We start from the raw sequence: 13,720 nt of genomic DNA, 5'->3' as shown, positions 1-13,720 counted from the left end.
AAATTGATAAAAAAGATATAAAATATTGGAAGAGAAAAATTCCATAGCTTATGTGTGAAATGCAAAAGTTTTTACCTCCAACTTTTTTCAATGCTCAAGAACACTACCTCATACATCAAGTTGAGGAGATTGAATTGTGTGGACCTGTACAAACTAGGTCAATGTGGATGGTTGAGAGGCACTTGAAATTTATGAAAGGCTTGGTTCGATAAAGAGCACATCCTGAGGGTTCTATGATAGAGGGATATATGGTATACTAGACCATGGTATACATTAGTGAATATCTTTCAAAGTTTGCAACAGATATCCATGTAGATCACATTTGGAATCCCAACTCTAATGACAAATTTGAAGGGGAGTACTTGACGAGGAAAGATAGATTGAGGAGGGTGAGAGGTAATTATAAGTTTTTTTTTTTTTTAGTTTAATAATTCTTATCCATCATCAATATATATAAGTTGTTTTTAATTGGTGTAATTGTCTTCTTTATAGTTGGTCATGAGTGGGATGCACTACATTTGTATATTGCAAACAATCCTGATTGGATGATGGTATGGATTGAACAATCTCAAGAAAATGGTCACTCATTAACATGGGATGGTGTCACATAATTGGTTAAAGAAGCTCATCATAATGGAGATCCCAATGGCACACCAATGGTACTTGATCTAATATATGGCTTAAGAGATACAAAAGTACACATACAATTATTAATCATGAGACATAAGTTTAATATCAACTCACAAATTGATACAAATAATCTTGACATGTTTGAATAATTGCATGTCAAACACCACAAAGCTATGTACTACCATGGCTATAAATTTTTCACAAAAAAGTTAGACGAAACAAAGAAAACATGTGATTCTAAGATAAGTGTTGTCTTTGCAGTCACCAATATTTTGTCTAGAACTGATATACATCCTCAACAATCTAAAAATTGGTACTATGGAATTTTGGATGATATACTTGAGTGTGAATTTAATTCATTTAAAAGAGTTTTATTTGTTGTCAAATGGTTCAAGTTATGACTAAATCGAAATGATCCTGATAAGACTATTATTGAACATGATAGTGGATTTACTATGATTAATACAAGGTCATTTGAGCCAGTCAGAGATGAACCCTATGTTCTTCCAAGCCAGTGTAAGTAAGTGTTTTACTTTGGTGTTCTACAAAAACCAAGTTAGTCATTTATTGTTAGACATGACCCGAGAGGAAGGTTAGTAAAGTATAATGTGATGGAAGAAGAAGATATTGAAGAAGCACAAGATGAAGTAAATGATTATCAAGAATGACAGTTACTCAGTGATGAAGAAGAAGAAGATGGTGATGATTTTGGTCACGTTGACAATAATGGTGATAATGATGATCATGATCATGATCATGGTGATGAAGATGGTGATGATCATGGTGATGATGGTCATGATGATGATGGTCATGAAGATGATGATGATGGTAATGAAGATGGCAGTGGTGATGACGATGATCAAAGTGAAAAGTATTATGATGGTGGTGATGATGATGATGATGACATGGATGAAGATCATGATGATCAATGAAATGTCCAGGTAGGATCAATGTCAACTATGATGGGTTCATGTATGACCAAATTTTTCTTTCCAAACCATATGTGCAGATATAAACATTAAGTAGAACATGTCAAATATTTTTTTAGATATACACATTAGTTACACCAAATTTTTGGCTAACTTAAGACAAATGATTTACATGTACAATCTACTTTATTATTTATTTATTTTTTGGTAAGTCTATTACTTTAATTTCGCTACTGATTTCTAAGACTTACTATTTTTTTTCATAGGGCGACGTGGATGCACCATCTCAAACACTTTCAGTGGAGGTAAACATTAATTATTGTAATTTTTAATGTTAATATAGAAACAAATGTCATATTATTATGTTTTTTTGTTATGAATTTGGAGTTATTTTGATGAAATTTTACTAATATTTGATGTCACAAATGATAGGAAAAAGCTAGAATAATTGTTGATCAAATGAGATCTAAAATACAAGCATCATTTCTACATAACATTGCCCTTAGTGCTAACCCTGTGTTCATCACCCAGAAAATTAAACAAAGATACACTGATGAACTTGTTAACATTATCGTCAAGGGTGACAGAAGCTAGGAGAAAGAGGTACTAAGAAAATAATTGGACCATAGAATCCAATCTTTGAAGGTAAACAGTAACTCAACTAAAGCAATAATAGAAGTTCAATAGATGTTAATATTTTATAGTATCTTATGGATCATGATCTCTAGTTTTATGTGTTCTTGTATAGACATATGTGTCATTTCGACATCACATGGTGAAGATGGTGAGGGTTGTTGCACACAAACTTCGTGTAAGTAACACTTTCTTTATTTATTTTTATCAACATTATAACACTTACCTTTTTTTTTTGTGGATGCTTCTAGCTAGTATCCCATTTGATCTTTATCCATTGCAAATGTCTTTGCTAACAATATTGTATTCTTCAGCTCATGATGAAGTGCAGACTCCTCCTTTGATTGGCAGTCCAATATTGCCTGGTGCATTGTTAGCAACAAGGACCATGCAAACATCCTCATTTATGCCTACTAGAACTAGTAAAACCTTGTTTTGCTATATTTTGTAATGTCTTATATTTTGTAATGTATTTCTACAAGTTGATGAATAGAAAAGTAGCATATTAGTGCTTAAATGATGTCTACAGAAGCTTACATACACACAAACACATGCATACACACACCACACATACATACATACATACTTATATATACCCACACATAGAGATACATGGAGACAAGTAGAGAGGTATTTCTACAAGTTGATGAACATTAATTATTGCACTAAACTTATGATTCTTTCCATGATGTAGATGTTGATTATCATTGTTGCAATGTTATTTCATTTCTTTCACATAGGTGTTCTCTATTGCTCAATAGATGTTCTTTTCTACTATGAATGCAATAAAATAAAATAAAATCATCATTTAGTACATCTAGATTGCAATTCTAATAAAAGTGTGACTAGTGGTGTTTCTTTGTCTTTCATTTCATTTGGTGTCAGTTTTAATTGTCATGATGTTTCAGTTGATAGAGCAACAAAGAGTAGCACTTCTAAAGCTGATCCGCTTTCTGCAGCAGTCCATGTGATTAGTACTAGTTCATATGAAGGGACATTATTTCTGAACAAGAAAACTTTGTTTCCATTAAAAGAAAAAAAGCTTCCAAGTGCTTTAAAATTGTTATTATTTAAAGTGTAAATTTAGTTTACTTTTACATTACTCATTTTGGACTGATAAACCCTTTATGTTTTTGTATGTAATAATGCTTTCTTTGATCATCTTTTTCATATGACATTGAGACTATTTGGATCCACCATACATAAAAGGTACATAGTTTCATATCATTGCTACATAATTTTTCTTTTCTTCCATTTATTGTAATATATTAAAGTTATTGATCTAACAATCTTTTTTTTTTTTAAAGGTGGAATTCACAAGATATGGAATTAAAAAATCAATTTATTGCATCTTTTGAGGAGAAATTTGGAAAAGAACATTTTTGACATTGGCCTACTTCTCAAAAGAGTATTAAAACATATAAAGATTGTCAGGGATCAATATAGAATTGCTCTTAAGGATAATCAAAAGTACAACCATCCTCCTATGATTCAACTGATGGAGTGGAATGAAATAATAGAAGATGCAAAGGAGAAAAGGCTATGTGAAATAGAGTAAATGAAGCAGCACAGGCCAAAAAAAAGGTATGTCATGATAGTATTAAGTACATTGTAATCATACACTAATTATTGATATTTGTAAATATATAATCTAAGATGTTTGAAATTGTTTATAGATTGCAAGACACATCTGTGGCTACAAAAGCGAGATTAGAAAAGTTTTTCCAATACAAACTTGGCACTGGTGGCTATATGAATCTCCAGTCTTGACTTGTAAGTAGGAGAAATGAAATTTCATATTTATTTTTTTATATAATGTTGCAAAAAAAATTGTTTAATGAAGCCATACATGGAAAATTGATGATATTAAGCAAAAAATATAGGGCACAAAATTCAATGTGGAGCTCATAGATGACGATAGCAAAATTTCCTTCAAGGAAGGCTATAAAGTCGTGGCTGCATGCCTATGCAAAGAATCTGAAAGCCTTGCCCAAGAATCCAGTGCACCAAATGATTTTTTTTTTTTTTATGTTAATGAATATTGTTATGTGTTAATGAATTCTTGATTAGTATTGTGTATTAATGAATTTTATATCATATTAATGAATGTTATGTCATTGTACTGATTGAATGTTATAGTTCATAAATGGATGAATGAATGAATGAAGTATGTAATTAGATGATAATGGGTAATTTAGATTGATGTTAGGGGGAGAGTGGTGAGGTCAAATGAGCTTCCATCTTCATGTGGTTGGCCTTGTTACATAGAGAATATTATAGTATTCTTGAAACCAAGTGAAGCTTAAACTAATATAAAATAGACACTTTGCATGTGGTAGGTCTAAAATGATCCAAGACTAGTGTTGCCCGTAACATGAATTTGTGAAATACATTATGATATCACCAATTTCAACACTCTATTTGAAGCATAGGAGTGGCCTATAGTCTTAGCATGAATTTTGAGTAATGCCTCAGTCCAGATTGCCTCAAAAGTGGCTGGAAGAAGCTTACACAAGTTTGAGACAATGAACTCTCCCTGCCTTGGCCAAGAAGAACTTGCCAACTCTCTAGTATTAGGGAAAACTACAGAGTGGTGTGGCTAGTTTGCAACCAACCAATAACTTCACAATTAAAGGAATGAGCCTTCCTTCACCAAGGATTGCCAAGCAGCAAGCTCAAGTGTACCAATTTGATCAATGCCCCAATCCTTATTGAGAATCTTGGCCCAATCAATCTCTAGATGAAATAGGGACACAAAGTGACCGGTAAAATGGTGAATACACCTAAACATCTGAAAATTTTATCCTTATATCTTCCAAGGTCACTCCAATGAATCCCAACCAATTCCATTACTTCTTGTTGAGAAATCCCAACATTAACACCCAACTGAGATTGATCCCTAAGACCAATGCATCACATGAAGAAACTACATTCCCAAGCACCATAACAAGCATGATGCACTCTTAGTCTACCTCTTCATTTGCATATATCACAAGTGTCAGTGTCCTTGGAGAGTGACTAATCATCCCATGATATGAAATGGTATCACCCTCAAGTTTGCAATCATGTTTCAACCTGTGGCCTGAGTCATCTATCCAAGCTAATACCATGTATTCTCTTTTAAGTGCAATGCTAGAACCAAGTGATATTCTACCTATCTCATAGAATGGTATGACTACTCAACTTCCATCTCAAGCAATGGGTTATTGAAGGATTCCCAACTCTGAATTTGTAAAGAAGGTGTAATGCTATGGTAAGGCTATAAACCAAAATTATCATCCATGTCATAAGCAACTCACCCTCACTTTCATTGGTGTACAGTGGATAAAATAAATTCACAGAGCCCTCTACTAGTCTCCTAGAAGATAGGCTCACTACTAAGAGTGTGTGGGGAGGGGGGGGGAATGGGCGTAGGGGGGTGCTTGTGAAGATAGGCTCACTACTAAGAGTGTGTGGGGAGGGGGGGTGCTTGTGGAGGAGGGTTAATTAGTAGTGAACAAACTTTATAATCAAATTCAAGCTTCTTCGCTTTAATCAGTTTTGTACTCTAGAGCACTAACCATAACAATAGAAAATTACACCATGAAATCAATAAGCACAAAATGCAATAATGTGATGTGGAAACCCAATGAGGGAGAAAACAATGATGATAATAACTACTATGATCTATTGTCCTAATCCAGTCTCACAAATATTCAATCCAATTACAACTTTTAAGGGCTTCAACCCTAAGGAGTGACAACCCTCTCTTTGAGAACTCTAGCTCATATACACCACAAGTATGAACTTACACAATCTTACAAGAGTACCAAATCAAGAAACTCCAACAACAAATGTGCAATGTTTGGGGCTCCAACCCTACTCAATACATAATTCTTCGCAGACATACCATACAGTAGAGCAGGTATATTATGACAGAACTTTGAAGGATTTAACTGTAGACATTTTCTTTGCATAAAATTTTTTGTTTATTACACCATGTAATCAATCATTAAAATGAATTGAAAAATCATAGTGATGACAAATCATAGAGTGTGACTAGATGAAAAATAAACATAGAGAAAAAAATGCAGAAACTAATATACATTACATCAACTTTGTTTTCCAACAAATGATTTTCTTTTAAAATATGAATGTTGTCCACCATTTAATATTTTAATCATGCATTTTTTTGGTTTCTAATAGATGGATATAGATAATAATTTTATATATAATTTGTTTTATTTAATAGTGTCATTTTAACTTTATCAGTTGCAAAGATGAATTTTAATTTGGTGAAATATGCAGTAAATTAGAATATAATGGTCAAAAGAAGTGGTGGTGGGTTGATGAAAGATGAAAGAAAGAAAGGACTCTAGAATTTTGAGGAGGACATTCATCTCATTTCTTATATCACTCTCCATGGTGAAGGGAGTTGGGAATTTCTAGCCAAAGCTTCAGGTACATAAAGTGAAGCCATAATCTTATCTATCTATATCTCTTTGAGTATTATTGTAATTCCTCCCACGTCCTATGTCATTAATGTATAAGGATAAAACTAGGAGTTCCTAAACAAAAGTGGGAGGAGTTACTGACTAAGATGGCTTAACTTTCTTCGCCCTAATTTGAACCACACCAATATAACTCCATAGGAAGAACGTTTGATTGTTGACCTTCATGCTCAATGGGAAAACAGGTATTAACTTAACTCATTAAAATTGTCAGTAATTGTTTCAATATTTTTTCTTATTTTTATTAGAAAAAAATCAAATTTAATTTATTTCTTAATGTATAACATTTAAGAGTTTCATTTTAGTCCATAATACAATCTTAATTTGAGAGTTTCTTATATGGAAGATCTTGGATTCCAATCTATTTGAATTTAATAAATAATAATAATTAATCTTAATTTTGATCTCTAATAAAATTACTAAATGATTTTATACATCTCTTTCTCAAAGCTCAGGTGGTCTCGAATAGCAAAAATTTTACCAGGCAGGATAGACAATACAATCAAGAATTTTTGGAGAACCCATCACAAGACAGCAAGAAAGAAGATTGTAAGAGTTCAACTCAATCTTCATCACCTATTTCAAGTTGAGGTGAGTCAAGTTGAAATCATTATACAACAAGTACAATTCCTTCACCAAAACTTTGAATCAGTAATTTGGGTGATTGATTTAGTTATTTTGGGGATTTTCTGAGCTTTTAGACTTAAATTTTTGAGTAATAAGTAGTTAAGATCTTAATTTGATAGCTCTTTTGTTGTTTGTTGTTTAGGTCATTTCTTCAAACCACAAAAACTAGTGTGTTGTTGTGGACTGTGCTTAGCTCCTAATTAAAAGAGGTGCATATTTTTGTGGCAATCAAGAGGAAGATCATCGAATAAGTAGGTATGCATCTTAAATCATAACACTTCTAAGCTAGATTCAACTTTCCCTAAGCCATTTTCTTCTAAATGAGACCATAATTTAATGGATTGATCTTGCTCAACTACTTGTCGACTGTTCATTTTGGGAGTGGGCTTCACATAAATAATCAGTGCAATTTTTTTCTAGCTAAAAACTATCTAATCTAGTGCCCCCCTCTTTCTCTTGTACACAATATCCTTATTTATTCTATTTTATGTGTCTATTCATTTGTGTCTACTCTTTTGACCTCGATCATTTGGATTCTCTCTATCTTGATATTCCTTCTCTCCCTTCAGAGCTATTTTTAGTTGCATTCCATTTTTCTTTGTTTCTAAAGGTTTTCTTTTTTTGAGAACACAAGTCTAAATGATGTGTTGTGGTCTTAATAAGCTTAAAATCCCCAATTACTAGTTAGAAGTCTAGGATAATATGTGACTGATTGACTAGTGAGTTGCTAGTCTAAGTGAGTTGCAATTTATAGGGCTTGAAATCTGATTTAGTTGAGTAGTTGTTTTTTAGTTGTATTTGTTTAGGTGGTCTTTTATGTGGAAACAATAAGTGGTCTAGGTATTTGGCAAACAAAATTTCCCATAACCAGAATGACTACCAAAAAGGACACAAAATCATGATGGAGCTACAAAAAAAAATCAAGTGGATACCAAGTGTTGCATTGGATTCAAATTCTTTATACTTTCTTTTGTAATAAATCAATGTTGGTGTATAATCTTATATTCTAAGGTGCCTTAAGAACTAAGGAAACTCTTGAGGTGAATTATGGTAGTTTTATTTAGATTATCTATATGAATCATTGGCTCTTTGGATTATCTATACGAATAATCTTTTACTCTTGATATTTAGGTATCAATAGCCCAGCAAGGGATTACGAGATTCATGGCACAAAGGCAACCAAAAAATTTAGCTCAATTGGCACTGCAACAAATCTTGTTTTTGCATATAATACAGGGATGCTTCCTAAAATATAGGTATTATAAGAGTACACTTCTTTTTATGTTTCTTATTTTAAAAAATCAGCATTTACTTCCTTCTTGAATTTATAAAATTTGCAAACAATTGGGATGTTTTTCTCATTGAACTTCCCCATATTATTCAGACTTAATGGGTGGCTTATTAAATAGTTTAGTTTAATTCTACCCTCATCAATGAGCAACATGGTATTCTTTTGAGATTTTAGGAAAGAATCTCTTAGCCATTTTTTGAATGTATAAATTAAAAATAAATATAATAAATAAATAGACTTCATCAACTATTTGGTAAAACCAGTTATGTTCGTGGTAGGGCAATATACTTCAAGAAGCAATAACCCAATGTTCTACAATAGCAAGAGTTGTTGTGATGCATACTACATTTATGGGCTAAAACAAGATGTTGTTATCAAGGTAATAGTTGGATCAAAATGATGCAAATATTAAAACTCCCTCATTAGTTTCAATAGCAAAGAGTCGATATATTAGCAAAAATGATAAAATGCTAAAGGTGCATCCCTTATTCTTAAGCCTAAAATGTTTTTTATTTCCAATTTAAATACGATTCCCATATCTGCTTTTTGCAAATTCATTCCTCCATTTTTGTCTTCATTTCAAAGAAATGTGACTTTCATAGCTTGTTAGTTAAAACAAAATGCATTATTTAGAACTTATATTTCTTATAATTCTTATCTTGAAAATAATTGGAAGTTTGTTTACTAGTTGTCTTTCTATAAAACATAACGATAATATTCATCTTCTCTTCATTAAGTCACCTTATTGTTAATGCATGAAGAAATTTGGTTCCATCAATTTGTCTCAAGCATTTTTACTGGAACCTATATGTAAAACTATCTCATGACATAGTCATGATTGAACCACAAATTTTGAGGTAAAAATCAACAAATCTTTGTTCAATATCAAATATGTAAATTATCTCGGTATCTAAAATGCACATGAAGGTATAGTTCAAAGATGTGGACTTAGACTTGATTAGCATTCCAAATTTTTGACTCAAACTTAGGACACAACATAGAATTGATATAAAAAATTAGCACTAAATCAACAAAACAAAAACCCTATAATTAAGCACAAAAATGAAATCAAAGCATTTAGAGAACATAAAAATCTAATTTGACTATCAATTTGTCATATAATTCAAATCTTACTCATATCATATGACCCTTAACTCTCAAGATTTGAAATTTCAATCACTAGGGCTATTATGTTCAGGTATCAGAATTGTCCAATCTCAAGGCTTAGGACAAGCCTAAGACTTGAAAGTTTTTGAGCAGGACTTAACTAGGTACTCTCCAAGATTTGGTGAGACTTGGCTCAAGAGTATGGTTGAGTAGGCTTGGTCAGCTCAAATACTATAAATTAAGTAAACAAACTTTGAAATGGGACAAATATCTTATATATGATTTGTTAGAAAAGTAATTTTTAATAACAAGTCAAATACTAATAATCTCTTGCATATAGTTTTATGACATGAACTTAAAGAGCACATTACAAAAGATTATATGAATATAAAAATGTATTTAACAAGAAATTTTGGCACATTCATTTCAAAATATAACAGTTGAAGACCACCATGCATTGTAAAGAATATGCTTGTGCACTTAGTCTACAAATAAACTCTTAGTTGAAACATAATATATTCATGTAATAGTGATTTCAACTATCTGTGATGTCAAATACTTCACAAATGATCTATGTTGTAGCAAATATCACAATGCAAATAGGGTTGTGCAGCGATCCACTAATGTTAACAATTATATTATGTAAATATAATTGCTCACATCTATTTATGATCTCTATTGTAACAAGTACACAATGCAAATAGATCCATGTATTGGTCTTCACATCTATCTATTGTTTATGCCAATATTATCTTTCCCAACTAAAGACAAAAGCTAAAATTCTATGTACAAAGAGCTTGTGGCAGCTGAGATATGAAGGAATTTTAATGTTTGGGTGTTTTGTTTCTTGTTTCTATTTCTTTATGGTTTAGGAGGGTTTACAATTTAAACATGCCTCGACACTATAATTTTATGTTGGAAATGGTATGCCTTAACTGGTAGTGTTCTGATCTCTCATGATTTTGTAGTCAAATGGTTGATCAGTGACACAGTGCTTAGTTTGTTCCTTATGTGGGTTGAAACCAATTTTATTTCTAACCTATAGACTAGTTCTAGATTGTTGGTGTATTTTACAAAATCAAGTTTTGTCAGATGTCCATATCTATGTGTGGTACTAGTACTTATGCTCATTGATGATATGCAGGCTTTTCTACAATACTTAGATGTGCACTCCTTAGGTCTGTAAGGTAAAGCATGTTGTTTCATCTAGAATCTATTAATCATGGCCATATTATCAATATGAGGGGCCTCGGCTAACACATAACTCAATCCCCACCCAAGTAGACATTGACAGAAGAAAAGCCAAATCGCATAGAGTTTTAAACATGGTATCATTGGTTTTAGATTTAATCTAACAAGTTATTTCTGTGGGTGAAATTGTAGTGTTAGTAAAAGTCTGAATCTCTTCATAGAATTCATTGTTTCAACCATAGTCAAAATTTTAAGCTCACTTTTAGCTTTCAGTTATTGTCAATGCATTTTTGTCTTGACACCCGATCAATTGGACTACATTATGCAAATCCCAAATCTAATGGTAGAACTGGTCAGTGTCTTTTAGTTTTTTTGTGATTTTGTGTTGTTTTGAAATTGAGTAGGCTCATTGTTTTGAGATTCTACCTAATAAGTTGAACATGGCCATCTTAATCGACTATCACATAACTGAAACTCAATTGTATACCCATGTTGAAATCAAAAAAAATTAAGTTTCAAACCTCACATCAGCCTCAGTGGCTTTAGATTTTTCTAACGAGTTGATCATGGCCATCTTATTAGAATGGGGCCTAGGCTAACACATAACACTCAATCCATGGTGACATCCATGTAGCTTGGATCCCAGTTTGTTTGCTAAAAAAAATGCTTCTAGAAATATGCCTGAGGGGTGCTCCATAGTGTGACACTAACATCCCTGTAGCTTAGATCCCGGCCCTGGGGTTATATTTGCTCTCTTATATCCATAAAAATTATTTCTTATATTTTTTTTTATCATAAATAGTGAGATTCTCATTTACAACCAAGGGACATGATAAGTTTAATGCGTGATTCTCATTTATCATATGGTAAGAGAAGTAAGATTTTGAATGGCATAATTTTTTTTATTGAAGGACTATCACTTAATGATTCACTAGCTATTTTCACTTGTGTGAACAAAGCAAATTTGTTGTGGCTTTAAAAGTTCTATTCAAGAACCAGCTCCAGCAATCACAGGTAGAGCACCAGTCGCATAGGGAGATTGAAATTCAAAGTCATTTCTGCCATCCAAATATACTTCGATTGTTTGGATACTTTTATTATCAAGTGTATATCTAGCAATGTTCTAATATTTTGGGTGACATTTACTTTTCATCAAAGCCTTCCCTATTATTTCTTTAATTTATTATTTGATTCATCAATTTATTTAGAGTAGGGTCTATCTTATTCTTGAATATGTTGTAAAAGGTGAGCTCTACAAAGAGCTCCAACGTTGTAAATGCTTCAATGAAAGGCAGTCAGCTACTATAAGTACAATTGGAAATGTCTTATAATCTACTTTTCTTTTTTTAGTCTGGAAACTATTGACTCTTTCTTTGTATAGTACATTGTGTCTCTTGCAAAAGCTTTGATATATTGCCATGAAAAGCATGTCATACATTGGGATATCAAGCCAAAGAACTTTTTAATTGGCATACAGGTAAGTGCCAAGGATGAATATATTTCTAATGATACTTAGTTTAAACTTGCAAGGATGTCTTTCTTATCATTACATTATTAACAAATTCACTTGTTAGGGTGAGCTGAAAATTGTTGATTTTCTTTGGCATGTGCACACTTTTGATAGAAGGCAAACAATGTGTGGAACCTTGGATTACTTACCTCCTAAAATGGGTATGTTAGTGTGTAATATTTACATTTCTCTTCATTTTCACCTTCTAGATTATTTACATATTTGCAAATGTCTATTCCAATGGAAAATGGGGAGCATGATTCTCGGGTAGACATATGGAATTTGGGGATCTTGTGCTATGAGTTTCTTTATGGGGTTCCTCCTTTGAAACAAAGGAGCATTCAAACACTTACAAAAGGTCTAAGAAGCCATACTATGTTTCAGTTCTTAGTGTTTTTTTTTTTTTTTTTTTTAGGCCTTATACTTGAAGGGTTCTTATATTTTTTTATTTCAAGCATGGATTTGACCATGGCTAACTTTTTTATGCAGGATTGTGAAAGTGGATTTGAAATTTCCTTTAAACCCACTTGTTTCTGTTGTAGTTAAAGATCTAATATCTCAAGTTAGTATATGTTGCCTTGATATTCTAAAGACAATTTTGTTAGATATGTCTATCTCACTACTTATATAATTTTTTAGTTATCATGGTAACACTTTATCATGGTTACACAGCTACTGTAGGAAGATTCCTTAAAGAGGTTGCCTTTACACAAGCTTTTACAACATCCATGGATTGTTCAAAATGTTGATCCTGATGGTATCTATAGACCATTCAATTGAACTATGTATTTTTTGTAGCCTTCATCCAAGAGGAGGATTCAATTGAGCTATTCATCTAGGAATTCAATTGAACTATGTACTTGCAGCCTTCCTCTTGGAGGATTCTTGTAAGTTAGTATTGATTTGCGATAATCATTTTTTGACCATCCCTAGATATGTATAGAGTGTTTCTTGCTAGTCTAAAAACATGTAACATGTATATAGATCTAGGTTTATTCTTTGATTTCTGGTATCTCCTTCCTATATTGTTGCCATTCACACAATTTATTAATTTGCCAAACTCTCTCTTTTTCTCCTCCTCTCTAAAATCTACTAATTGGGAAAAAAAAAACCCAAGATCCAAATATATTTCAACATGTGTTTTCCTTTTAATGAAAAAATCCAAAAAAATTTAAACATGTGCACTAAATATGAGTTCACGTTTATTGTGAACACGAATTCTGGAGATATAGGGTATGTAGGCAGTTTGTAATTATAAAGGATGTTCCTAGTAGTACCTAAGTATCTTGAATATAGCTAAGAGTGATAATAT

At 32.2% G+C, this 13,720-nt stretch overlaps 1 pseudogene; it reads left to right on the top strand.

The window, feature by feature from the left end:
- The window catches only part of LOC149530441 (serine/threonine-protein kinase Aurora-2-like), a 167,872-nt pseudogene extending 154,684 nt beyond the window's left edge, over positions 1–13,188 (top strand).
- The last annotated feature ends 532 nt before the right edge of the window (positions 13,189–13,720 follow it).

Source organism: Cupressus sempervirens, chromosome 11 (assembly GCF_028749045.1).
Source record: "Cupressus sempervirens isolate cs-2001-9-10 chromosome 11, ASM2874904v1, whole genome shotgun sequence".
NCBI classification, from domain to species: domain Eukaryota; kingdom Viridiplantae; phylum Streptophyta; class Pinopsida; order Cupressales; family Cupressaceae; genus Cupressus; species Cupressus sempervirens.
Note: the sequence above shows the minus strand (reverse complement) of the source record. Positions and strands in the feature narration are given on the sequence as shown.